This window comes from Balaenoptera physalus (genome assembly GCF_965194825.1).
Source record: "Balaenoptera physalus genome assembly, chromosome: 2".
NCBI lineage: Eukaryota > Metazoa > Chordata > Mammalia > Artiodactyla > Balaenopteridae > Balaenoptera > Balaenoptera physalus.
In genome coordinates this window covers 138012751-138040647 of record NC_138883.1, presented here as the reverse complement: position 1 = coordinate 138040647, position 27897 = coordinate 138012751, and the positions used below count along the sequence as shown (strand labels likewise).

The 27897-nt window shown below is 43.6% G+C and overlaps 1 protein-coding gene across 6 annotated transcripts in view; it reads left to right on the top strand.

The window, feature by feature from the left end:
• SV2B (synaptic vesicle glycoprotein 2B) overlaps window positions 1–27897 on the top strand; it is a 250581-nt gene that overhangs the window by 70742 nt on the left and 151942 nt on the right. The window contains exon 1 of one of the 6 annotated variants that reach the window (XM_082449086.1): window positions 3751–4037. The exons of the other annotated variants lie outside the window; for them this stretch is intronic. The gene's annotated coding sequence lies outside the window, so the exon portion shown is untranslated. Of the gene's footprint in view, window positions 1–3750; window positions 4038–27897 lie in introns of those variants that run through there. 6 annotated transcript variants of the gene reach the window in all.

The following is a 27897-nucleotide window of genomic DNA, read 5'->3' as shown; positions in this document are numbered from 1 at the left end:
TGGTACATTTGTTACCATTGATAAACCTACATTGACACATCATAATCACCCAAAGTCTGTAGTTTACCTTAGGGTTCACTCTTGGTGTTCCACATTCTATGTCCCATTGCATTTTAAAACCAAGCAGCTCTGTCTGATACTTATAGCTTCTATAACCTTGGGCAAGTAGTTTAACTTCTCAGAGCCTCAGTTTCCTCATCTGTAAAATGGTCATAGTAAGATCTATTTTCAAGGGTTATTGAGGGGCATTTATTGAGGAGATGATGGTTGTCTAGTGCTTCGCAGGGTATGTGGCACTCAATAGGTGTTTTCCCTCTGGACTGAAAAACTCCCTGAGAGCTGGGACTGTATCATCTTGTCTACCTGGCTTTGCTCTTTCAGCTAAGCTCCTTCGTAGAAGGAGCTCCTACGTAGCTCTGGCTTTTAAGAGTCCCTGGCACACTGCGTGCTCAGTGGTTAGTTATTTAACAAACTTGGAGCACCTTTAACAAACCTGTGTATTTTAAAGGAGAAATGCTGTAACCCAGGATTGGAGAACTGAGAAGCGTGGTAGAGGAACATGGAGAGGGTCTAACACCTTGGCCTTGGGATGCTGGAGTGATAATCGGACAGCTCACCAACAGGGCTAGAGAACAGGAATTTGCAAGAGAAGGCGGGGGTGCTTCCCCTTTCTAATGTGTGTGCTTGGGATTGCTCTATATTTGGATGATGACTCTCTCATCTGAGGGTTAATCCTCTTTGTCCGAGTCATCCAGCCAGGGGATTAACTGCTTTAAACTCCAAGCCTCACTGTCCCTGACAATGTGAGTTTTGTGTTGCCAAGAACCAGGGCTTCCAAGGGTCAATTTTTATTGACCCAGCCCACAAGGCTCCTTTGTGTTTATTTAATCCCAGCCCCTTAATACGATGGAGGGAGAGACTGAGGCCCAACAGGGGAGGTAACTTATTATTTCCCATGGCAGATTTATGATCAGAGCCCCTATTTCCAGCTTGGAGTTCTCTCCTCTGCTCTGTGCTAGTGTTTAATAAGGATTCAGAAGAAGGAGCTTAGCTGAAAGAGCAAAACGATGGAATGCAGTGCTGGAGTACTGATGTAAATTCCATGTTGTGTTCTGGGGAAATCTGCAGTCTGTTTTTGGAAAGTCCAGCCTGCTCCCTTGCAAATAGATGGACTATTTGGAAACCCTCCCAAGGGGCTGAGTTCCCCACCATTTTCTGGGTTTGGGTGCCCAGATCAAGATTCCCATTCAAGGATGAAGGAAATCTGCCTGGCCCAGCTGGGGTCACCTCCCTGTCCTGGAGGCCACCCGATGAGTTCCACATGGAGTGAGGAATGGGGAGTTCTTCAAAGGGAAATTGAGGACTTGTTACCAAAAGAAGGAGACGTGGTTGCTGGGCAGGGAACCCCAGGTGTCTGCCACAAACACTGAGCTGACTTTTGCTGAAATAAAGATGATAAAGTATTAGCTTTGTCGGTGAGTGTCAAAGACTAAAGTCTGGCTGTGCCTTCAACATTCCTTCTTTTCTAAGGGGTTCTGATTTTCTTAACCCTGTCCTTGCTTGCCCTATTCTTGCTTTTTAAGAATTAAAATATGCAAAATTCAAAGATGGATTCCCCTCCACCCCTGAAATCCCTTTTACATCTATCTATTCAACAAATATTGATTGACTGCCCACCGTGCTAGGCATTGGGGTTAGTGGTAGGCAAGGAAGATGTGATCCTTGTCCTCTGAATCACTGACTTGTCTGTAACTTGAAGACCTGTAAGCCCTGTTGCTGCCCATCAGGGGTACTAACTTTGGTTAAAGAAGGGAGTGCATCATTGAATTATATTGACGAGTTATTCTGCCAAAGGACGTGACTTTGCATTCTCCCTGTGCGCAGAACATCTTGGAAGTTGAAGAGAAAAAAAATCCATCTTGGGACCAAACATCCTGCTACTCTGTTCCCCTGAAACAGAGAGAGTGGGTGGCTTTCACTTGTGCTGCTTCTGTTTGCAGGCTGTGAATGAGAAGTGGCACCCCAGGCTGCTTTGTTGTTGTGTGGCACTGTTTGAACACTGGACAGCATATTGCTTTGCTATTATCAGGTTATTTGTATAATCCCAGCAGCTGGCAATTGTGTAATCATTTTTAAAAGAAAAGAGCCGGAGATATCTGCTTAGAGAGAATCAAAAAACAAGCAGAGAATGAGATGTGCTGTGCAGTCCCGTGCAGGACATTGGATGGCTGCTCTTCACAAAGGCAGGATTGTTCCTTGCTTGGAATTCCCCGTGGGACTTCCCCTCCTCAAAGTTCAGGGACAGGTCATGCGTTCTGGAAGGGAAGCCCATCTCATTCTCTCTGTATGCACTGACAAAGCTAGAAAAGTTGCCTCAACTCTTGGGATCTGGTCAGTCTTGTGTTGAGGGCCTTGTGGCTCTGAGTCCAAGGTCAGCCCCAGAGTACAGACCTTGGAGAGCACAGAGCTACACACCTTTCTCTCTTTCTGTTTTATGTTCCATGGTGGTCATATGACTGGATTTGAAGCTTATCTCCTTCACTTACTAATTGTGCTTAAATGCTCTGTGCCTCAATTTCCTTGTCTATAGAATAAAGATAATATTAATAGTGCTCTATCTCATACAGTTGTGAAAAGAAAGAAATTAAATGAGGTACTACAGTGCTTAGCATAATGTTGGGCAGATAGCAAGAATATTAGTCAGCTATTACTGTGTGAGAATAATAAAGCTGCATAACAAATATCCCCAAATATCTCAGTGGCTCACACAACAAACATTATTTATCTCACTCGTGAGTTTGCCAGTCAGCTGGAGGGGCTCTCCTTCACATTGCAGCTCAGGTGCAGGTCTGCTCCGTGTGTCTCTCATCCAGCTACTTATATGCTACTAGCAGCTGCTAGGGACATGTCCTTCTCATGGCAAATGATAGGAGGACATGAGAGATGCCAAACTGTAAAAGCACATTGAAAGCCTCTGTGCATATCCTGTTGCTAACATTTCATTGGCCAAAGCAAACCACATGGCCAAACCCTACATCAGTGAGGTGGGGAAGTACATGCCTCTCACAGTGGAAAACACTGCAACATTACATGGCTAAGAATGTGGATTATAATTATATTATGTGGGGGAGGAGAACTGGGACTAATTGAGGTATCAAAGCAAGATAACTATGTAACAGGATGTTTAGTGGGAATATTCTATTGTCCCAGAATAGGCATTTAGAGTACAAATCTGAAAATAAGAAGTCTTAGGTACTCTGCCTTTTAAACTGAGCCACAAATAACTGGGGTCCCTTGTGACTTTCCAAGAGGTATCAAAACTGGCCATGGAACCCTCAACTCTAAGCCCCCAGGTCTATATAATTATAGAGATTGAAAGGAAGGCATAATCTTTGGTATCTTGGCCTGTAGGAAGTACTTGCTTGAGGTGAAAGACTTTTTGCTCCCCATGAAGTCAAGTGAAGGGACCCTGAGAGACTCCCTTGTGGAGACTGGGGATGCTTGCAAGGAGGGGACATGCGGCATTTTGTACCAGCAGACATTCCACTCCCCTGTGGTACTGATGGAGTGGATTGGACTTGGAGGGCTTGACATGTCCTCTGGAGTTTGAGGCAATGAAGACATAGAGCCTGGTGCCTACTTTGAGTCTAGATATTTTGGCAGGCAGGAGGCTTAATGGAGTAGCCCATGCTAGCAGGGAAACATGCATGGCAGTAAAGTACCAAGGGAAGAAAAGAATCTTTTTCTAGCCCATTCATTGAGGGCTTTGGAAGGTACAGAAGGCTCCACGGGAGGAAGCATAAAGATTAGGGGAGGGGCAGGGGCACACTGGCTGATCCGCTTGGAGCTCCCAGTGTTTACTCCTAATCCCCAGCTTCTGTCTGGCCAGCAGCAGATGGAATCCTCTGCGGGATGCTCAGCCAAGATGCTCCATTTTTTTAGGATAAGGTGGGGTCTGAAATAAAATGCTGGTACAGAGCATATCTTTGCAAGGAGCAAAGGGTTGGGATTTCTAGGGGAGCAAGAGTTTCCCAGTGGTAAGAGCTATCTTTTTCATCATAAATATTTTCTTAATCTCAGGGAGAGATTCAATGGCTAAAGTGGATGTGGAAAGAAGGTAAGATGTACCTAAGGTAGTCAGTCATTTGAGACGTGAGTACAAAGCTATGGTGAGCAATTCATTTGTTCTCATGTTTAAGTCTGGGCTGCTTGGTGAGCTGCCTGAATTTAGCAAATGACAAATCCCACTTCTGGCTCTGGTTGTTATAAACATATACAGTAATACACATAATGTGACTTATTCCAAAACTTGTGTTAGCAAGGAAATTTGAAATTACCCAAATCTATTGGTGAAATTAGTGATTATTCAAGTTTGTCATCAGGTGGTTGGTTTCCTTATGCTTACTAATTTTTTTTCTGATTTGAAAAGTAGTACTTGTTATTGAATAAGATTTGGAAAATGATAAAACTTTTAAAAGATAAAGGTCTTTATTCATGCTGCCAAGTTACCTTCCAGAAAGTCTGTGCTAATTTACCTTACAGCTAGCAATGTATGAATGCCCCTCAATGTATCCTTGCTTGCAGTATTATTATTAAAAAAATCAAACATTGTCAATCTGTTAGTTGAGAAAATATTTTACTTTTCTTGTATTTGATTGCTAATGTGATTGAGCACTTTTGCTTATTGACTAATTGTATTTCCTCTTCTAAGCATTGTCTTTCCATGTCCTTTGTCCATTTAAAATTGAGTGTTAGTGTTTTCCATATTTGTCAGTAAAAGCTCTGTGTATATGGAGGTTATTAAATCAGTGACTCTCATAATTACTGTAATCATTTCCCCAATCTATTTGCCTTTAATTTTGCACTTATATGGTCTTCTTACCAAGTAGCAACCTAATTTTCATATATTGCCAATATTTTCAGTTAAAATTTCTTTTCATGCTTAAGAAGTCCTTCCTTACCCGAAAATCAGAAAAGTATTCATCTGTAAATTTTGACTGTTTTTATTATTTTAATTTTACATGTGATCTATTAATCATTTTCACTTTATTATGACATATGGTGTGAGGTAGGGATCTATCTCTATTTTAGTCTGTTTTAACTGTTGTTAATCAGTTCCTTCAGTACCACTTAATGAGCACTCCCTCTTTCCCCAGTGAGTTGAAAAGCCACCTGTATATTTTGTTCTATTTGATCTCTCTGCCTCAAACTAATGTAATTATTATAGTTTTATATTCTGTTTTAATGTCTGGAGGTACAAATCCCTCTTCATTCTTACTTTTAAAATGTTCCTTGGATATTTTCACCCATTTATTCTTCCAGATGAGTTACTGAATCATGTTGCCAGATGTGTTGAGAAGCCAGAGCTGGTGTATTGAGTTAAGAATATGCCAATTATGACCTGCTGAATGAGGGGGCACCAGCCACACACCCAGGGTCGGCAGGTGACTCCCTCAGAATCTGAGCTCCCACTTTTGGGAAGGGGAACTTAAGGGTTCATTTTGATTGAAGGCACAGTTTCAATACACCTGCACAAAGGACCGAGGGGGCACAGTGGGGGTGGGGAGAAGGGCAGTCCTTTGTCCCAGGTCCTGATCCAGCAGGAAACAGAGAGCAATGTAGTAAGCACCTATTGCTTATAAAGTGGATGGGATGGAGGTCACTAATTTTTCATGGGCTTAACTCTAAGTGGTTATTTTAAAAGGTACCCTGGAGCAAAGCAGGAACTTATGGAGGGAATCTTAAACTCAATCCTTTTCTAAATGTCCAGACTCTGGGTGTGAGCAAGGTTATCATACCATAAAATGCCTGGGCAGCAACTCGGAAAAACAAATATTGTTTTTCTCATCACACCAAGTTAAAAAAATCCATTTGGAGTTTGGATAAGAATTACAGTTTAATTCCATTACAAATTACATTTGTATTTATGTAGCTACATTACAAATTAATTTGGTGAGAATTGGCATTACAGAACATGGTATATTTCTTTATTCAACGTTTATTTTCAGTCTCTCTATAAAGCTTTGCATTTTAAAACAATGAAACTATGAAAATAGTAATAAAGTAATAGAAAAATAAAGTAATAAAAACTAACCCTTACTGAGGGTTATGTGCTAGGCTTTGTTTACTTTAAATGCAGTATCTCATTTAACCTTCCCAACTTACCCAAGATGATTCAGGTAGTAAAGGCAGAGAAACCTAGTCAAGACTTTTCTGATTCTGGAGACTGAACTGTTAACCTCTACAATATATAACCTCCCTTAAGATTCCTACAAATTATCTCCTATAGTTTAAAGTGGCAGGGAAATAGTCTAACAACTAATGTTTGTTCTTAGGTTAATAACTTATTTTAACATTTCCTCTTTGAAATTAAAAAAGTGTCAGGATGGGGCTAACTTTGCTTGGAATTTAGTAAACACTATTGGTTTGAAGAGTCAAGATTTTCTTCATGTTGGGTAAATTTTTATCCAGTGCTATGGTTCTCAATCCTGGCTGTATATCAGAATCAGCTGAGGAGTTTATTTAAAAAAACAAAAACCAAAAAACAAAACCCAACCAATTTCCTAACTCTCCTGAGATTACTTAAGCCAGATTCTAGGGATGGGGCTGGGAAATTGAATTTTTTAAAGAAACTGCCCAGTGATCCTGATGTGCAGGCAAGGGTTGTGACCCAGTGACAGAGTAAACCTTCAATTATTATTTCTGTTTCTGTCGTTTTTATTTTCCTTCTAAAGTCACCCCTAATTCTTGGGTGGAATCTCGTTTCTTTTTTTTTTGGCCGTGCTGCAAGGCTTGTGGGATCTTAGTTCCTCGACCAGGGATTGTACCTGCGCCCTCGGCAGTGAAAGCGTGGAGTCCTAATCACTGGACCGCCAGGGAATTCGCTCATTTCTTTGTCTTTCACATCTCTCGTATTCTCTCATAATTTTTACCTTTTAATTTCTAAAACTTTCTTTCTGAAGGTGGACTCAACAGCTGGGCAAGCCAGACAGATCACCCACTAGCTAGAAGGGAAGAGAGTTGGCTTAAAAATGAAAACAGATGAGATCAGAACATCAGCTCTCTTGAAACACCCCGGGCCTCATCACAATCAGGGGATTTGTTCCTCTCTGCCCCTCCCTCTCCTTCTCCACCCACCTCAAGAAAGCATCTATTTATATTAATATCTTTAAAAGTAACGCTTGTCCAGGAGTCTGACTACAAAAGACTGTATTCCCAATATGTGCTAAACAGCCCCATTTGCTTAAACCCCCATTATGTCAGGTACTATAAATATATTTCATAGATATAAGACCAGTCGTGTTGCGGATGCAGGTAAGATGAGCACAGAGCCTGATTCAGAGTAGGTGTTCATCAAAGATGCCCTCCCTCCCCTCTATCAGGGCTTAAGTCATGATACTCACACGTGGGGTCCCCAGACATCCTCCCTGAGAACTCAGTTGAGAAAGCAGGGGTGCCTGAGGTTGATTTCCTCATCTGAATCATCTTTAACTGCTCAGCTTTCTTCTGATGGGTTGGTTCTGCTCCATCCTTATGCCTTGTGAGCCATTTGGGCACCAGTCCCCTGCTTGCTCTTTGCTGCCACACTTGCTGCAGAGCTGGCACCCCCAGTTCTGGCTCCCTTTCTGCTGCTTTCAGTTGCCTTGTTTTGTCTCTCTGAGTGATTTAACAGAACTGGACGTCCCAGTTAAGACACTTTGTGTCTGGGCTCATCTTCCCCAACCTTTCGTCTGTTCTCAGTCCTGTACTTTCCAAGACACCTATTTAAATAAGAGCCTGAGGAAGAGATGGTGTGGGTGGGCCATCAAACCATAGAGCCCGCATTTGTTTATCCAGGAGTAACCTAGAAAGCCAAGACCCATGCAGTAACCACTCATGGGCGTCTGTGCACATTGTGCTATTTGTGAGACACAAATGGGGGGATTTGCATGTGTTGAGTGCCAGTTATTTGCCTACTGTTTCCAAAGACTAGACCTCGTTTGCACTTTATCAAAAATTCCTGCAAGGTAGGAAGTATTATTCCCACTTTACAGAGAGGCTGAGTCATTCATCCAATGTCTCATGGTTGGTGTGTGGTAGAGTTGTCACCCAGGCCTTCGGACTCCTCGTCCAGTGTTCTTTTCTCTATATTGGGCATGTCTTCACTGGCAGTCTCCAGAGATGAGCAGGGAGAGATGAATTGGGAACAGGCTGGATTCGCTAGACAAGCCATCTCCAGGCGAGACCCTCCTGAGCTCTGAGCACACGTGGTCTGTGTCCCCTGCCTGTTCCGAGGTTACTCCTTTACCTGGAAGTCACCCAGGACCATGCGGAGGACTGTTGCTCAGGGAGGTGCCCTGAAGAGGTGCATAGGGAAAATGGGGTGCATTGTGTTGCTCTGGATATCACCCCCATCACAAGCTTTGCCAGTTCAGAGAGGATGCTTTAAACCCCACAGGAAATAGTTTGTCCCTGTAGCCCTGTTATACCTCTCCTCATGAGGAGATCCTCCTGGGTTAACATCAGGGTGGGCAAACTGTGTTTGGTACTGGTTTGCTATTCTTTTCTCACCACATCCATTAAACTATCAAAATGTTATTAAGATTTAAATGAAATCTCCCAGCCTTGGGGCCCATCTGTTCTCACTATTTATTCCCTCAGGGGAGTCATGGATCTGTCATTTGCAATTTTACAGTTTTCTGTATCCGAGGTGCCAGCGGTGTTTCCTCTGCAAGATTACGAAGCATGACTCTCCTCTCCGTGCAGGGCTCTTGCGGGGGCTGGGGGGGGGGGCGGTGTCTGTGCAACTAATGACATCTCCTTCCTCAGGAAGTGAGAAGCCCTCTCCTGAGTGCCAGGCACGGCAGCCAAGTCCTGCTGGGAAAATATGCATCCTTGCCTCACAAAACAGAGATTTCCAGGCTCATATAGGGATCAGGGACTTCTTTTAAGTCATACTACAGCTTCCTGCTGTCCAGAGATATGGAAGTTATTTGTTCTTAAAAGGGGAGTGTATCAGTTTGCCAGAGCTGCTATAACAAAATAACACAGACTGGGCAGCATAAACAACAGCAAATTTTCTCCCAGTTCTGGAGGCTGGAAGTCTAGATCAAGGTGCTAGCAGTTTCATTTCCTCTGAGGGCTCTCTCCTTGGTTTGCAGACGGCTGCCCTGTTGATGCCTCCCCACACGGTTTTCCTCTGTATCTCTGGTGTCTCTCTGTATGTCCTAATCTCCTCTTCTTATAAGGACACTGGTCAGATTGGGTCAGGGTCCACCCCGAAGGCCTCATTTTAACGTAATCACCTCTTTAAAGGCCCCGTCTCCAAATACAGAATGTTGACATTCTGAGGCACTGGAGGTTCAACATATGAATTCTGAGGCAACACAGTTCAACCTACAACACAGAATTAATAAGTGAGAATACAAACACTGTTGAGTTTCCATTCTGTGCCAGGCACTGTACTCGCGGCTTCACATACATTTTCTCATTTATTGAAAAGGATCTTACAGATCATCCAACAGCGATCCCAGCTGATCTTTGTATAATTACCCCTGTGCAGTCAGCACAAGGGGTGAGGCTTCCCTTGAGAACTTGAAAATTAAACACCAGGGGATAAAGAGCAGAGTGAGAAAATGAAGTCACATTGAAGAGAGAAAAGACCCCCAACCCCACTGTACTTGAACTTAACTGGATTGAATCTATTAACAATAATGATAAGAATAGTGATAATAATTGAAATTTGTTGAGCGCTTGCTGTGTTCTAAGTGCTTCAAATGCATTACTTATTTAATAGTCGCAATTCGAAAGAAAGAACACATCTAACACTCTTAAGAGGTGTTGGTCAGCGAAGTAGGCCCAGAAAAAGGAGCTTCTCAGAAGGCAATGTTGGTAGTGCCTTCCAAATACTGCCCAGGAAAGGGGACGTTCTAGCCAACAGACCCAGTGATTGGCAAGGCTGTACCTACTGTGGGCACGCGTGCAGCAGGCTTTGAGCTGGAGACCGGGAGCAGGGTAACTCAGCTGCCTCTGCTTGCTCCAATTCTGTGCTTCTCAACATCCTCCCAAATACAGACAGGCCTCCCATGCTGGTCTGCCTAATGTGGGATAGGAGGTGCTGGCCGTGCCAAGATGAGGACTTACAGGTAGATTTCTCCGTGCAGATAAGTCAAGCACTCTGTTTGCTCTCTGGAATCCTTGGGGAATGGGAGAGAGACTTGTGTTGCAGGACTGATGAAACCTGATTTAGGGTGTCAGCCAGACCTGGGGCTGGGATATTATGTTTGTTTCCTGTTGCTGCTGTAACAAATTGCCACATAGTTAGTGGCTGAAAATAACACAATGTATTATCTTACAGTTCTGGAGGTAGGAGTTTGAAATGGGTCTCCCTGAGCTAAAGTCAAGGTGCTGGCAGGGCTGTGTTCCTTCTGGAGGCTCAAGGAGAGAACCTGATCCTTTGTCTTTTCCTGTTTCTAGAGGCCAGCTGCATTCCCAGGCTTGTGGCCTTTTCTCCATCTTCAAATCCATCAGCTTCCCATTTTCAGATTTCTCTCTGCGTTCTTCTTTTCTATGAGGACCCTTGTGATTACAATGGGTCGACTCAGTTAACCCAGTATAGCCTCCCCATGTCAAGATCCTTTACTTAATCACACCTGCAAGCTCCTTTTGCCATGTCAAGTAGCATATCCCCAGGTTCCAGGGATTAGGACATGGACATGTTTGGGAGGCCATTCTTCTGCCTCCTACAGTTATACTTACTGAGATAAGAACACCTTTTTGGGAAAACTCTTGGATGACAGTCAGTTGTCCACTTCAGTGACACCCAGCCTCAACACTGGCTGTACACGCTTAATTTTTTTTTTTTTAAACATCTTTATTGGAGTATAATTGCTTTACAATGGTGTGTTGGTTTCTGCTTTATAACAAAGTGAATCAGTTATACATATACATATGTTCCCATATCTCTTCCCTCTTGCATCTCCCTCCCTCCCACCCTCCCTATCCCACCCCTCTAGGTGGTCACAAAGCACCGAGCTGATCTCCCTGTGCTATGACACGCTTAATTTTTGAAGTTGGTCCTCCCTACCTGGTGAGGCAAGGAGGATGGTGTAATACCCCATGTGAAAGTTCAGGAAACTGAAGATCGCAGAGGCTGAGTAGTTTTCTGGGATTGGAACCTATTCTGGCCAGCAGCCTGGTCCTTGTCATTGCACCATGCTTCCTTTCCAATCCACGTAACAGACAGGGACACCAAGACTTATTTCCATTAAGATAAATAAATGGAGAACCAAAAGAAGGAATATAGTTTCCTAACCAGGTGGCGGAAAGGTAGAAATTAAAGCATACGGGTGTAGCTCTTCATGTGGTGTGCCAGGGATTGCTCTGTCTGTTTTAAAAGCTAACATTCCTTGGTTGCTGGGGTCTCTCTGCATTTGGTTTTATTGTAAAACTTAACAAATCAGGGTACAGACCACCTCAAGGAGGAAGAAGGAAAATCTCTTATTTTGTTATATTGTTCATGCTTGTATTCTTTCATCACACACTGAGTGCCTTTTCTTTGGTGGGTGTTGTGGGGAATATAGAGATATTTAAAGTGTGGTTCTTGTTCTCAAGGAGTTTACAGTGGAGCAGTTCAGTCTGGTCCTTTGTCCTGTAGGCCACATAGCATGGGCTTTGGAATCGAAAGACTTGGACTCAACTGCTAAACTTTGTCAAACACTAGCTGTGTGATGTTGGGCAGGTTGCTTAACCTCTCTGAACCTGCCTCAGTCCCTCCTTCTCTACAATGAAACAATAACTGTAACCACCTTGGAGGGTCCTTGTAAGGACTGAATGAATGTCAAGCTTCCAGCTCTGAGCTGAGCGCATGGCAGATGCTCGTGAGATGTTCTCTACCCTTCCTTCCCCTGGGTGCTTAGCTTTATCATTAGAGAAGAAAGAAGAGTGTGGACGAGACGGGGTGGGGAGAATGGGAGGTGAATTTAAGCATTTCTGGGATGTTCTAATTAATGGGCAGAGGCCAGGCTGGAAAGAGATCAGCTGTGCCCTTTGTGTGGCGGATCCAGAGCAAGCTCATTTGGCTGCACCCTCTGTTTGAGGCTGCCAGGAAGGCATTCTGTGCTCCAAACTGTCATGCTGGTGGCACTGTCCAGCAGCATCCTCTGGCAGAAAGGCTCAGTAGGTGTTTAGAAAGCAGATTGTCCACGCTGTTCTGATTTTGGAAAAGAAAAGCTCTTTCTGTGGAACAAATAACCTTTTGAACAAGAAAGAAAAGAAATACTCCAGAGGTATAACAGGTACAGAATAGACCCAGGGACAGCCCAGAAGGGTGTTTGTGTGTCGGGAGCCGAGATGCCAGTGGGGAGGTGGGGTGGGTTGAGGGGAAGGAAGAGCGAGACATTTGCTCTAACAGTCCTGCCAGGCTCTGCATGATGCCTTTGTAGGCAGAGTTCAGGTTTTAATCCCTGCATATTGGGGTGCAGAAACAGTCCCAGGGCGTCACCAGGATTTCTTTTTATTGATTGATTGACTGAAGTATAGTTGATTTACAATGTTGTGTTAATTTCTGCTGTACAACAAAATGACTCAGTTATACACATATATATATATATATATATATATATATATATATATATACCTTCTTTTTTTATATTCTTTTCCATCATGGTTTATCCCAGGATATTGAATATAGTTCCCTGTACTATACAGTCCAGGATTTCTATGTTAACTCTGCCAAGCCAAGCAGATTCAGGAGTACTTCTTTGAGCTTTCTTTTTCTTTTTCTCATTAGAGGCATTAAAGTGACTTGCATTTTATGGGCTGTGAGGAGACTTGAGTGGAGGGAGTGAAGAATGAATGACAATTTGGTGCTCTCTGCACAGAAAAACATCCCCCAGGTATTCGAGCATATTCCACAGATTGACGGAGGTGAATGCACTTGCGAATGCTCTTATCTTTCTTAGGTTTACCCCAAGGGCTCAAATCAAACCTGAGACTGTGGAGAAACTGCATCTCCACCCTCTGGGGACAAATGTTGTCACCAGCCTGTTCTGTGTCTAGCAGAGCTTGCCGTTCCCCTCCTGGGAGCTGTTTTCACCCTCGCCCACCAGTGAGTCATCCTCAGAGCCCGGTTCTCGAGAAGGTGGGATGGGAGAGCAGGAGGAGGTGTCAGAATGCGAAAGCTGTTCTGTTCTTTCCTTGAAAATTAACTCGGCAGCTTGCAAGCAGTGAGTTTTCTGCACGGACCCAGAACAAGTGAGTGGACCAGGTAGCGAGCTAGGGTCTGGAACCCACCCCCCATCTTCCACTTCATTGAGTATGAGATCCCGATGTTGCCTTGCACAAGTTTCTTGTCCTGCTGCTTTACAAACGGGTAAAATAATCACGGTGACAGTGTATATGTGAGATCCTTGGAGTCAAGTCATTTCGACAAATATTGAACATGCCCTGGGTTAGGTATGTGCCATGTACAGAAATGAGTACGTTGAGGGTATCTGCCCTCAAGACCACGGGAAAATGAGCATGCACATGACCATCACATAAGGTCAATGGAAATGAAGGCTGTGGCAAAGGTATAAGTAAAGTGCTGGCTGTGCCAAAGAAGGAGAAATCAATTGTCTGCAGGAGTTGTCACGGCGGGGAGGAGGGAGCACTGTGGCTGAACCAAGTGAGATGGTGAAGCCAAAGTTTAGGAAAAGCCCAGAACTGGAATGTGGTCTGAGGGCACAGATGTGGCCGTGAGGTGGACAGAAACCAAATGGAGTACCCCGTGGAGCATCTAGTGTGACGGCTACACGGCTGCTGAGGGGGCTTTGGGGACCATGGTGGTGGGGTAATTGGGAGGCACTAGGGAGCTACCCAAGGCTTCTTTGGAGGGGATCCTTTTGGTCTGATCTGGTCTGTGGTTGGAGGCTGTAAGACTGTGTGGTTTTAGGTCCCTTCCCTGGTTAGACTGTTAGCTAATTGTGCGCCCCTCAGCCTCTGCTTCGTCATCTGTACAGTGGAGGCAGGAATGGTACCCACACAGGGATCTTGGGAGAGTGCATTGGGATGACATGGGGAGAATGCTCAGCTCAGTGACTGGGACTTGGAGGGCTCAGCAAAGGGAGTGCATATCAACAGCTGTTCAAGGAGAGGCTCCACGGTAGGGGGGGTGGGGGGCTTGGGGAGATGAGGGACTGCGGGCCGGAGGCCACGTGGGCGGTTGCTGTGCGGGCAGGTGGGGGATGTCAGTGCTTGAACCTGGACGGTGGTGGGGGAGGGGAAAGGAGGGACTGGAGATGGCAGACTGCTGAGACTGCAGGGCTAGGGCTTATGGGAAGTGGGGCTGAGGAAAGAGGGAGCAGTCAGCGCTGGGGTCCCTAGATTAGGGCAACTGGGAGGGAGGGTGGGAGGTGTGTCTGAGGAATCCTGAATTCTGTGTTAGGCATTTCAGAGGCTGGTGGACGTCTGGGTGGTCAGGCTCACGAGCTGATTGCAAATCAGGGGCAAGGTCAGGGTCAGGTTGTGTGCTTGACTAGGGCCGAAATGTGATGTGGGAGAAGTGGCTGCAGTCTTCCAGGGAGATAGAGTAGAAGCAGAAAAGTGCTGTGCAGAGAACCTTGGGGAACATTCCCATTTAAAAAGGAGGTGGAGGATAAGGAACACGGAATGAGAGAGAGAGAGAAACGGAGGAAATGAGAGAGCGAAGCAGCCTTCAGGGAGGAAGGAGAGAGCCAGGAGAGAGCTGGTGTCATGGACCCCGAAGTAGGAGAGGTCTGACCAAGGGGGAGGTCCAGGAGGGTGGGGACCCAGAAGAGGCACCTGAATGGTAATTAGGACAGAATGAGTGAGTCTGGAGGACAGGCTGCCAGCACAGTGGTGAGAACAGAGGTGCAGCCCCAGGAATGAAGACACGAGTATGCGAGGGGACACAGGCCAGCGAATGCAGACATTCCTCAAGATGGTGGTGGTGGAAGGAAGGAGAAAATGTAGACTGTGTTAGTGGGAAAGAGAGTAGAGACAAGTGTGTTTTAGAATGTGCGAAGCTTGAGCACTTTTACAGGATAAAAACGAAGTGTGAGGAGAAAGACCTCGAAGATGCAAAGGGAGGAGGAGGTGGATGGAGCCAAGTCTGGGAGCCAGTGGGAGGGGGTGGGGCTGAGCACAGTGGGGAGATTAGCCTTTGAGATGAGCAGTGAGGCTGTGGAGGCGGAGAAACGGGGAGGGGAGGCGGATGGAGACATTCTGAGAGAAGGCTACAGTCAGTATTCAGTGAATGCGGTGGGGTCAGGAAGTAAGAGGGAAGGTTTTGGAAGCGGGGTGGGATTTACAGAAGGTTTGCAACAGCCCTCATTGAGGATAACTAGGCACTAACCAGGGGCTCGAGAAACCCTGACAAACAGGACTGGGCGTCAGTTGATTTGAGCATCCGGACTGGAGGCTGAGCTGATGAGCACGTGGGTGTGTGGGTGTGTGTACACATATGTGTGTACATGTGCGTGTACATATGTGTACATGTGTGTACATGTGTGTACATATGTGTGTATTCCGTATGTATATATATGTACAGGTATATCTGTATATACACATATAGGTTTTGTTTTGATCTGTTTGTTTGTTTTCCCATGAGCATTGGCAGGCTAAGCAATGGGAAGAAAGTGGGATTATGCAGGGCTGGCAGTTGTGCCTGTCTGTGGGACCTCGTGGGAACTAGCACCGTTTCCCTTAAGGTCAGTGCCTAATAAAGAACAGCAGACTAAGGACTCTCGGGCATGTGTTGTGCGCCAGACCTTGAAAGAGGCACGTTACCCCCATTAGCTCGTTTAATGCTATATAAACCCTAAGAGGGAGGCCATGTAATTATTCACACTTTGCAGATGGAGAAACTGAGGGTCATAAAAGTGACCTGAATATAGCCCCACACAAAATAAGTGGTGGAGGTGGAAACGGACGCCTGTGAATCTGTAGGAACTTGGCTTTTCTCCTCCATCTGGTAATAAGACTTGGGTTTAGGGCCAAGGAGACACGGAAGGACAGCATTTCCTGTGGGCTCAGATGTACCTGTGAGCAAGGGGCTTTGACTCTAGAAAAAAAGAACAACACGGAACCTCCAGCCCCTTGTTCCACTACTCTGAGGCAACATATGTGGGGACTTTTTCTTCCTTTCTCTCTCTCTTTTTTTTTGAGGCTGTCTGCACAGGAATTGACAAATTCTAATGACAGTCTATTTTGGAGGGAGTGTTAAATTATTCAGACGCAGGCACAAATAGAAAGTCTCCCGCAGCTTCGACTTCCTGCTTGAACCTGCAGATGTCAATTTGCTGGGCCCTGCGAGGGTCTGAAGATGATGCCCAGGCGGGATGGGGGGGGGGGGGGCGCCGGCGGCAGGGCTTTCATCCGCCGCCCGGAAGCGAGTGCTTGCAGGCTGCCTGCCATCTGGAGCCAAGACTCCAAACCCTGTTGGTATCCGGTCCCAGGCTGCAGGGACCCCGGGGAAGGGCGTGGCTCCATGGTGACGAGGCCCTGGCTGGGGCTTCTTGGGGTTCCTCTCGTCCGCCTCCTCGTGGGTGTGCTAAGCCTGCCAGGTGTGCGATCCCCCAGAAGCTGCAACTGCGGCCTCACCCTTCTGCTGCGATCGCATCTGCACTTTTGCATTTCTCTGAGCTCCAAAAGGTCCACGTGCGCATCAAGGTGTTATTCAGGAAGGTTCCAGAAGTCAGGCATGTTGCAGTTCCTCAACGTGGGACTCTTCTCATACGTCTCTGCCACTTTCTTTTCATCGTTCCTCCTCCTCTCCTCCGGGAACTCCTTTGCCTCCTCTCGTGAAGATGCTCCTGCAAGAGGCCATCCAGGATTGTTCTGATTCTAGACCCTCCCTGTGGAAATCCCTGGAGGATTGGACAGAGCGACACTAACGTAGGGTGGTTGTTTAATTTATTATCCAAACCCAGACACTTATGAGAGTGAAAAGGAGTGCTCTTTAATAGTGACCCTGCTGACACCAGGGGTAATTAGGCACTGTCCAGAGCAATTTGAAAGGATGGCCATTCTAGAAAGAACAGGGGCTTTCCCATTAAGTGTTTTGCTTATCTTCAAACAACCTCAGTTTTCTCATCGGTTGAACTGAAATCTACTTTTCACGATCATGTTGGAGTGATATATATCGCCAGGCACAATTCCTAGCACAGAAGTGTTCAATATATATTGGCTCTTCTTTTTTTTTTTCTTAAAAAAACACAAACAAACCCAATAAAGACAATAGTGGCAACAAAAACCTCTCCGTACCAAAAAATCTTTTATAGGTTTATGGCAGGTGGCATTGAACTTGGCCTATTTTCACCACTTCCCCCACCCCCAGCCTTCCTTCTAATCCACAGGTAGAGTATTGCCTTTTCACTCAGCCATTTTCTTTTCTTCTCAGATGCTTCTCATCTCTATACAGTGGTGTTTCTCAACCCCCCCTTTTTTTCATTATTACCTCCTAAGGAGATTTTTGACACTTATCCCCCCTAATTACCAACCCCTTGCTCCCCATCGTGAAATTTTAATACCACAGATACACCATATATCTGTTGATGTACCATGGCCCTTTGAGAAGCCACAAACCACTTTGATATCTAAGATCCCTCCACCCCCTTGCAGAACCAATTTTTACTTCCTCCAAGAAGTGATTTTCACCCCCTTGGGTATGACATCACCACCCCCTTGAGAATGCACGGCACATAGCATGCTCGTCTTTTACCCTTCCCATGCCGTCTCAGATTCTCCCACGCATGGAATATGGTGCTTCTCAGCTGAAATCACGTGGTGGGATGGGGGGAAAAACCATGAAAACCAGTAAGAGCTACCTTCTGTTGAGCACATGCTTCAAGGTACATGATCCCTAATCCTCACAGCAACCTTGCAAGAAAAACTTTCTTTCTTGGATAAGAAAACTCAGGCTCAGAGAGGTTGAATGACCTATGGCCATGTGCCTGTTGATTGTGAAGAGAGTTTCTGACTATGTCTTTCTATGCCACAATGCCTCTTCATTCATAAAGGGAGAAGGTCATGGTAGAAGGAAACCAGCTCGTACTCTGTGCCTGGGGCTCTCTTTTGTGCTTCATCTACTTTATCTCATTTGATTCTCACCTCTGCTCTGTGAAGTGGGTGGGATGTTCCCAACTTTAGAGATGAAAAATGGGTCTGCAGTGATTATTTTATTAAAGTTCACGTGGCCAGTGTTCATGACGAAGGCTGGATTATAACCCAGGTCCGCTTGCTCCTAAAACCCCTCTCTGTATCCACAATGAAACGGATGCCCAGAAGGAAGTGCTCTGAGCCTCTGCCTTGCAGGCAGGTGAGAGAACACCCTGCTTTCTCCCATGGCCAATATTTTAGGTGTTCAACTCCCCTTCCCCAACACACATGCTCGATTTTTTTTTACGCTTAATTTTTTGTTTTTAGATATGAAGAGAAATATAAACTATAATTTTTTTTTTTTTTTGGCTGTGTTGGGTCTTTGTTGCTGCGTGTGGGCTTTCTCTAGTTGCGGCAAGCAGGGGCTACTCTTTGTTGCGGTGTGCGGGCTTCTCATTGCGGTGGCTTCTTTTGTTGCAGAGCACAGTCTCTAGGTGTGTGGGCTTCAGTAATTGTGGCACATGGGCTCAGTAGTTGTGGCTCGCAGGCTCTAGAGCGCAGGCTCAGTAGTTGTTGCGCACGGGCTTCGTTGCTCTGCGGCATGTGGGATCTTCCCAAACCAGGGCTCGAACCTGTGTTCCCTACATTGACAGGTGGATTCTTAACCACTGTGCCACCAGGAAGTCCCTAAACTATAATGTTTTGAAAACTCTGTAAATATCACTACCTTCACAGACTCTGAGGGATCTGGGAATCCAGGTTAAGTCACTGGTCTCTGCTACACCAAAGAGTGACCGGTGTTCTCTGGAGATAATTCAGCAGGATGGCATTCAGGCAGCCATAGGTGGACGTTGGGGCTTAGGTGTGAATCTCAGTAAGTAGGAAGAGAGTGGGCTGATTACAGCGGGTTGTTGGGAGCTTTGATTCAGGGTTCATGCATCTGACAACTCCAGAATACAAGGTTTCAGGTTATGGGGCTTTACTCTCTAGGGACCTTTGGTGTATTTTTGGAGAGAAAACTTTTATCTCCATGTGTTGATCCCAGGCCAGCAGAGCACCAGTGGGAGGGTCCAGCCCCCTTGGATGCTTTGTCCCAGGCAGAGAAATGTGCAGCGGATTAAGGGATCTTGGGGGCAGCTGCCAGCAACCTCCTTACATCTTTCATTTCATCACTGGCTAGATTTGCTGAGCCCTGACCTGACAGCTAAGTAAGACCAACCATTCCTTTCACAATCTGGGAGGAAGGAGCTCTAGGCATTGGTAGGCAAATGCCTCCTTTTTAGTTGTCATCATGTCTGTCTCTCTAGGAGCAGGGATGGCTTCCTCTTTCCTGGGGGGAAGGTAGGGGCGGTGACGGCCAGGGCTGGCTGGCTCTTCTGCCGTGCTGAGGGGCATCTGGTGGCTGGTTCACAGGGATCCAGGGCTGGCGGTGATGAAACTGAGAGTGGCAGGTTTGGCTGGAAAAGAGAAGAAAGATGGCTCTGCGGGGGCTACTCATTCCTTTTGTCTTGGTCATGGGCCACTTCACCTGACTAGGAATAAATAGCTGCTCTTAAAGGAAAGATTGAATCCTGTGCAGAAGAGAGTCTGTTGGAAAACCAAAAGTGCCTCTGATTTTCAGGGAATGGAAGTCCCAACTCAGAAACCAGTTGTAGGGACGACTTGGGAAAATCAGGCCGTTGCTGAGCCTTGGTTTCCCCAGGTGTGAGATGAGAGGTTTGGGTCAGATAACTTCTGTATCCCATTTAAAGTTTTTTTTTTTTCTGGCTCTGTAAAAATTTTAAATCGTTTTATTGAAAACTTGAATATGATGGTGGGACATCCCTCCAGGCTCCAATGACTAATCACCCCAATTACTAATGAGTGTTTAAGCCACCCTTGTATCAGAATCCAGCCACCTCAATCATTTTGAAAATTGTGTGATTCTCTTTATTCCCGTCCTGCCCCTAGGTTCTTCATGACCATTTTTTTTTTTTTTAGATTCCATATATATGAGTTAGCATACGGTATTTGTTTTTCTCTTTCTGACTTACTTCACTCTGTATGCCAGACTCTAGGTGCAGACCTACTAGAGAATGGACTTGAGGACACGGGGAGGGGGAAGGGTAAGCTGGGAAAAAGTGAGAGAGTGGCACGGACATATATACACTACCAAATGCAAAACAGATAGCTAGTGGGAAGCAGCTGCATGGCACAGGGAGATCAGCTCAGTGCTTTGTGACCACCTAGAGGGGTGAGATAGGGAGGGTGGAAGGGAGGCAGATGCAAGAGGGAAGAGATATGGGGATATATGTATATGTATAGCTGATTCACTTTGTTATAAAGCAGAAACTAACACACCATGGTAACGCAATTATACTCCAATAAAGGTGTTAAAAAAAATTGTGTGATTCTCAATGTGAGATTGAAGAGGAGAGTGGCATTAAAGCATTTACCACAAAACTATTACTTATTTTAAACTTATAATTGGATTTACTGTGGGTGAAGAGACAGCAAATAACTAGTGAGTAGCCTTATGCCAGGAAATTACATGTGCATTTACCGTTAGACTCAGGAGTCTTACTTCTAAGATTTAATTCCAAAAATACAGCAGCAAAAATATGAAAAAATATTTACACAAGGCTATTAACTGTAGTTAAGAACACCAATTGATTCAAACATATCAAATATGTTTAGACCCATAGGTTCATAATGGTTCTCAGAATAAAACGCCTCATTGGCCACTTTTAGAAAATGTTAGGGAGCCAACTTATTATTTTGAGAACTGGTAAATAAGGGGAAAGGATTAGATAGTTACCTTGTCTTTCCTATACAAACTAGCTCAGGACAGTCAAAGAGTACATGAGGGGAAGAAGCTTCTTTTTATAGAGTTATTCCAGGTAATAGGTAAAAAGAGTGATAAAACTGGAATTTTGTCATCCCAAATTTCTGGGTCTAGGCAATGATCACCATTGGCTACTAACATGATGAAAAAAAGACAAGATTTTATGTGCTTCTTGATAGAAATACCATACCATTGCCTATGAAGTAGCTTTGAAAAAAACTAATCTGATTATGAACAAGAGCAGCAATGTCCAATAGAACTTTCTCTGATGACAGAAATGTTTTATATCTGTGCAGTCCAACGTAGTAGCCACTGGCCACATGTGGGTATTGAGAACTTGAAAGGAGACATGTGACTAAGGAAATGAATTTTTAAAATTTATTGAATTTTAATTATTTTAAATTTAAGTAGCCACGTGTGGCTAAGGACTACTGCATTGGACTGCACAGCTCTAGACTTACCTGTGAATTTATGGGAGACACAGGGGACAGAAGAACATGTTAAATGACACCATAGGAATACAAACAGCAAAACATACTCCAAAGAAAAATCTGTAGAACAAACTATCTGTTTTCACCACCAAATAAGATACAATGAATAAAAACCAGATAGTCTGGGGAACATGTAAATTATTAAAGTGATAACAACCAATTACAAGATATGGAGCTTATTTGAATCATGATTTGAACAAATTAAAAAAATTATGAAAATAATATTACAAAGTTGTTAATTTTTTTAGGTGTGATAACAGAATACTGATTATTTAAAAAAGAGTCCTATTATTTTAGAGACACTACTGATATCTTTATAAAAGAAATCATATGATGTATGTAATTTAATTCAAAACAATCCAGTGTACATGTGAGGAGGGAAAGTGGGTAGAGAATTGGGTGGTATAGATGAAACACGATTGGAATGAGTTGATAATTGTTGAAACTGGTTGGTGGGTACATGGGAGTTCATTATATTATTCTCTCTACTTTTGAATGTGTTTGAAAATTTTCACAATACAATGTGAAAAATGAAAAGAAGTAAGGGAAATTTCCAAGAACCCTCTCTCCAAGTTTAAATAACAGCGGCAGCAAGAAAAATTTCGCCCTTGAGCTGCAATCTGAGCTGGGAACTGGGGGCCATGAAGGATGTACACATAGTACCCAAAAGGAAAGGCAGGGTCCCCTGAATGCAAACACCACTATCAACACTGCAATAAGGAGAGTAAGCCTGGAGTTGATACTAGGACTTCCTTTTAAGCTGCAAACTCAGCTAAAGTGATTCCTGGTCTATAGTGTCCCTGGTTCTCAGAGAAAGCAAAAGCAAATTCTCTCCAGAGGAGAGCATCCTCCAGTTAGGTATGTGGGATTTTACAGATTAATATCAAGCAAATATGAACAAGTATTAGGGTGAATATAAAAATTATCCTCTAAACTGGGACACTTTTGGTGATGAAAGGGAGTGCTAAAATAATTAAATTAATGCAAAAGAGATAAACCAGGATTGTCCTGGAGAAACCAATGGTCCCCCCCTGGCAAACAGGGGAGGAAGGACGATCCAGCATCTTCTGTTCCTGGAGTTTGGTGGGAGCGAGAGGCTGCATCTCACCCCAGATCATTTGGAAGTTGATCTCATGCTCCGGGTCAGTGGTTCTCAAAGTGTGGTCCTCAGGCCAGTAGCATGCTGGCAATTTGTTAGAACTGTGAATTTGTGGGCTCTACCCTAGCCCTAATAAATCAGAAACTCAGGGGTGGGGCCCAGCAAGCTGTTTTGGAACAAGTCCTCTAGGTGTTTCTATTGCCCCAAATTTGAGAACCACTGGCCTAGGTAAACATTTTTTAACCGGTGTTATCAGCTATTAACAAAATTCCATGAACATCACAATACTAATGATATTTTTCTTAAAAGAAATAGCAGATAGGAAAAAAGTTACATTTTTCCCCGTAATAAACATTTTAATGGCACCAGGTAATTCTGTAAAGAAAGTCTAATGAAAGTCATTCAGCGATTATCCATTAAGAAGGATTTTAAACTAATAAAAATGCCTTTTAGCATTTTATGTAAACATTTTCTATCTCAAAGGTCTAGTGATTCTCTCAGAGGATTAGGACAAAAATATCACCTTCTCAAAGGAGGATTTAATTAGGTGCATGCCTCTCCTGTGTGCCAACTCCTGGAATCTTCCTCCAAGTTCTCAAACAGCTCTGGCTCATTTAGGTCATTTAGGTCTGGTCTCACTTAACCTGGGATCTGAGCAGCAGCTCTTCCTGTCTGTTCTCTGTTCTCTTCCAACAAAAATTGCAGAACATGGCTGATGTTTGTTTTTCTCCACTGGGCTTCGTGTACTAACCAGACTGGGTTTGGGTACCAGATGTTTCTGTGGCTTACAATACTCTCTTCTCTCAAAGGCATGCTTGTGCTTGTCCTGAACCAGTTTCTGGCATGCCTCAGTGGCTGTTTATCACCTCTGTATTAAGCATAATAGGATGCGCCCCCCATTAATTACAGCCTTGCTGGAAGTTTATAAACTATCTCATATGGAGAGATAGAGTCTTACGGCTGCAGGCAGCAAACAGAAATCCATCAAGCCTTAGATGGACACATGTTAATGCTAAGATTTCCCTCACTTCCTCCAACTTCCCTTAAAAATAGACCTATTATTGTGATGGAACTAGAAGTCCTACAACACTAAAGTGGTAGTTCTTGTACCTAAGAGGGGCATAGAATCAGTGTTTCTTCACCCCACTTCTGGAATTGGCTACATTATTTGGGAACTTTAAAATACAATCTTTTTTGTACCCCATTCCCCAAAGAGTTTGCTTTAGCAGATCTGCATGGAGAACCTCCAATTTCGGGAGGATTCTTAGGGGATTCTAGTGCACAGCTTGAGTTTGGAACTGCTAATGCCAAGTTAGAGCCGTTGTAGCAAAGACCTGACATTTTTCCAGATCTTTTGCTGGTGTCATTTAGAGTCTGTTGCAGAGTAGGGACACGGTCTTCTTCAGGAAGACTTGAGGTCTTCAGGAGCATCTTTGCAGTTTGCTATTCAAACCTAGTCCTAATCAAGTGAGGGGTCAGCCCATCAAGGTGGCCTGGATGGGAGCACAGGCAAGGTAAGGCTGGCTCTGCCACTCACCACCTGACTCTTTGGGCAAATTACCAAATTCCTATGAGCCTCACTTTGCTTGTCTGAACAATGGTAAGAATAATATCTACTTGGGAGGACTCTTGTGAAGATTAAATGAGAGAATATAAGTAAAATATTGAGTCTATAACCTGGCACATAGTAGATACTTAATAAATAGAATATATATATTTTATTTATTTTATGTATGTACTTATTTATATATTATATAAAAAACCTTTTTCTCCTTGGAGATTCAAGCCTATAAAGTGGCCAAACAGCTTTTTTCTTTGGACAGAGGTCACATTTTGGCAACATTTCTTTTGCTGTTGTTGTTGTTACAGGAGATTACAGAAAACTTCATTAAGAGAGGTGAATGCTATACCTGAAGGGGTGTATGTTTATTTTATTATTATCTTTAAAATTGAAGTATACTTGATTTACAATGTTGTTGCTTCTGGTATATGGCAAAGTGCTTCAGTTATATATAAATATATATATATTCTTTCTTATATTCTTTTCCATTATGGTTTATTATAGGATATTGAATATAATTCCCTGTGCTATACAGTAGGACCTTGTTGTCTATCTATTTTATGTCTAGCAATTTGTATCTGCTAATCCCAAACTCCTAATTTATCCCTCCCCCTCTGCCTTTCCCCTTTGGTAACCATAAGTTTGTTTTCTATGTCTGTGAGTCTGCTTCTGTTTTGTAAATAAGTTCATTTGTGTCATCTTTTAGATGCCACATGTAAGTGATATCATATGATAATTGTCTTTCTCTTTCCGACTTACTTCACTTAGTATGATAATCTCTGGGTCCATCCATGTTGCTGCAACTAGCATTATTTCATCCTTTTGTATAGCTGAGTAATATTCCATTGTATATATGTACCACATCTCTTTTTTTTTTAACATCTTTATAGGAATATAATTGCTTGACAATGTTGTGTTAATTTCTGCTTTATAACAAAGTGAATCAGCTATACATATACATATATCCCCATATCCTCTCCGTCTTGCATCTCCCTCCCACCCTCCCTATCCCACCCCACTAGGTGATCACAAAGCACTGAGCTGATCTCCCTGTGCTATGCAGCTGCTTCCCACTAGCTATCTATTTTACATTTGGTAGTGTATATATGTCCATGCCACTCTCTCACTTCGTCCCAGCTTACCCTTCCCCCTCCCCGTGTCCTCAAGTCCATTCTCTATGTCTGTGTCTTTATTCCTGTCCTGCCCCTAGGTGCATCAGAACCATTTTTTTTTTTTTAGATTCCATATATATGTGTTAGCATACGGTATTTGTTTTTCTCTTTCTCACTTACTTCACTCTGTATGACAGACTCTAGGTCCATCCACCTCACTACAAATAACTCAATTTCGTTTCTTTTTATGGCTGAGTAATATTCCATTGTGTATATGTGCCACATCTTCTTTATCCATTCATCTGTCAATGGACACTTAGGTTGCTTCCATGTCCTGGCTATTGTAAATAGTACTGCAGTGAACATTGTGGTACATGACCCTTTTTCAATTATGGTTTTCTCAGGGTATATGCCAAGTAGTGGGATTGCTGGGTTTTATAGTTCTAGTTTTAGTTTCTTAAGGAACCTCCATACTGTTCTCCACAGTGGCTCTATCAATTTACATTCCCACCAATAGTGCAAGAGGGTTCCCTTTTCTCCACACCCTCTCCAGCATTTATTGTTTGTAGATTTTTTGACGATGGCCATTCTGACCGGTATGAGGTGATACCTCATTGTAGTTTTGATTTGCATTTCTCTAATGATTAGTGATGTTGAGCATCCTTTCATGTGTTTGTTGGCAATCTGTATATCTTCTCTGGAGAAATGTCTGTTTAGGTTTTCTGCCCATTTTTGGATTGTGTTGTTTGTTTTTTTGATACTGAGCTGCATGAGCTGCTTGTATATTTTGGAGATTAATCCTTTGTCATTTGCTTCGTTTGCAAATATTTTCTCCCATTTTGAGTGTTGTCGTCTCGTCTTGTTTATGGTTTCCTTTGCTGTGCAAAAGCTTTTACGTTTCATTGGTCCCACCACATCTTTATCCATTCATCTGTAGGTGGACATTTAGGTTGCTTCCATGTCTTGGCTATTGTAAATAGTGCTGCTATAAACATAGGGGTGCATGTATCTTTTAGAATTATAGTTTTCTCCAGATATATGGACAGGAATGGGATTGCTGGATCATATGGTAGCTCTATTTTTAATTTTTTAAGGAGCCACTATACTGTTTTCCAAAGTGACTGCACCAATTTACATTCCCACCAATGGTGTAGGAGGATTCCTTTTCCTCTACACTCTCTCCAGCGTTTGTTATTTGTAGATTTTTTAATGATGGCCATTCTGACTAGTGTGAGGTGGTACCTCATTGTAGTTTTGATTTGCATTTCTGTAATAATTAGTGATGTTGAGCATAAAGAGTGTGTGTTTAAAAGATGGACACTTTCTGACAGAAATTGGTAATAAAGAACATAGAGTCCCCCCAACATCAGTGCAAGGCTCCCTCAGAGCTTCCAAGCAAAGGAATGGCATAAAGGGAGCTGAGATGGAAAAGATGCAGGTGAATTTTGTAGACATCTTAATGTAGGCTTTGTGTTAGCTGGAGGCACTCTGACTCTTCAGAGTTGGATGTGGTTAGCTCATACTCCGATCAACATGGAGAAAAATTCAAGATTTCTTGTAGTTCTTGGGGGCTTTCATGCCAAAATCAACTCTGACTTCTTTCCTCTGCTGATTCTTGTCCTTTACTCTGTCTTGTGCAGCTCCTTTCCCTGGTTGCCACAAAACCTCTTTGTATGTGCAGCAAATTTTACCTAAGTTTGGAGAAATGGACGTGAGTTTATATCACAGCAGGGTAACAACTTAAACTCAAATATTAAGCATCTCTTTTATAAGATCCCTCTTCCTTGTTGCTTGCCCCCAATCTCACTGTTCTCTCCCCTCCCCTCTCTTTTATGCTTAGGTCTTCCAGTTTATTTCAAATGCAGAACAATTTAGCTACCTCTTTTGCTACTTTTTCCTGTGGCTAACCCAAGCTCTCAGGGTTTCTGCTGTCCCATGTGGCCTTGCAAGATATTTTCCTGAACAAAGAGAATTACTCCCTGGAGGGAATTATGGAACATGTTTTTAAGATGATAATTTATTTCTTATCCCCATCCAAAGCTAAATATTTAAGCAATGAGATGCTGAACAAATATAGGCACAATAATGTGGATGGTGGTGTTGGTGTTGGTAATGAAAAGAAAGACTGGATCCAAGAGATATAAAAGAGCTCACAACAAATTGAGCAGAGAAGCAACACAAAAGGAAGGGGAAGGAAGGACCAACATATACTGAATGCCAGCATTTTGTGTAATCCAATGACAACCCTATCATATTGGTTTTATCCCAATTTTCCAAGAAAACCAAAGTTCAGAGAGGTTAAATAATATGCCCAAGGCCACTCAAACTGTAAATGGAAGGTCCAGGATCCAACCCAGGTACGATGGAAAGATCTGCATTCTTTGCATTGTATTCTGAATCACTTATGCTTCTATCATAGAGAGCTTAAGGTTCGTTCTGAAATGGTATTTAGTCCAGCTCTTATGCTAACCTAATTCAATACAAAATCATTTTTGATAATAATAAATTTTAGGATCTATCCTTATTTTGTATAGTCTGCAGTTTGGATCTTGGTGTAAATCTTTTTTATATGGTTTCTCAGGTGAAAGCAACAAAAATCTGCCCTTTCATAAGTGCAGATGAGACCTCTCTGACTTACATGTTAGAGCAGGGCCAGCGGTGGGGTATTCCAGGGGGGCTGACTTCCCAACATTAGTGCCATCCAGGGAGAGACTGATTGGCTTGCTCTCATG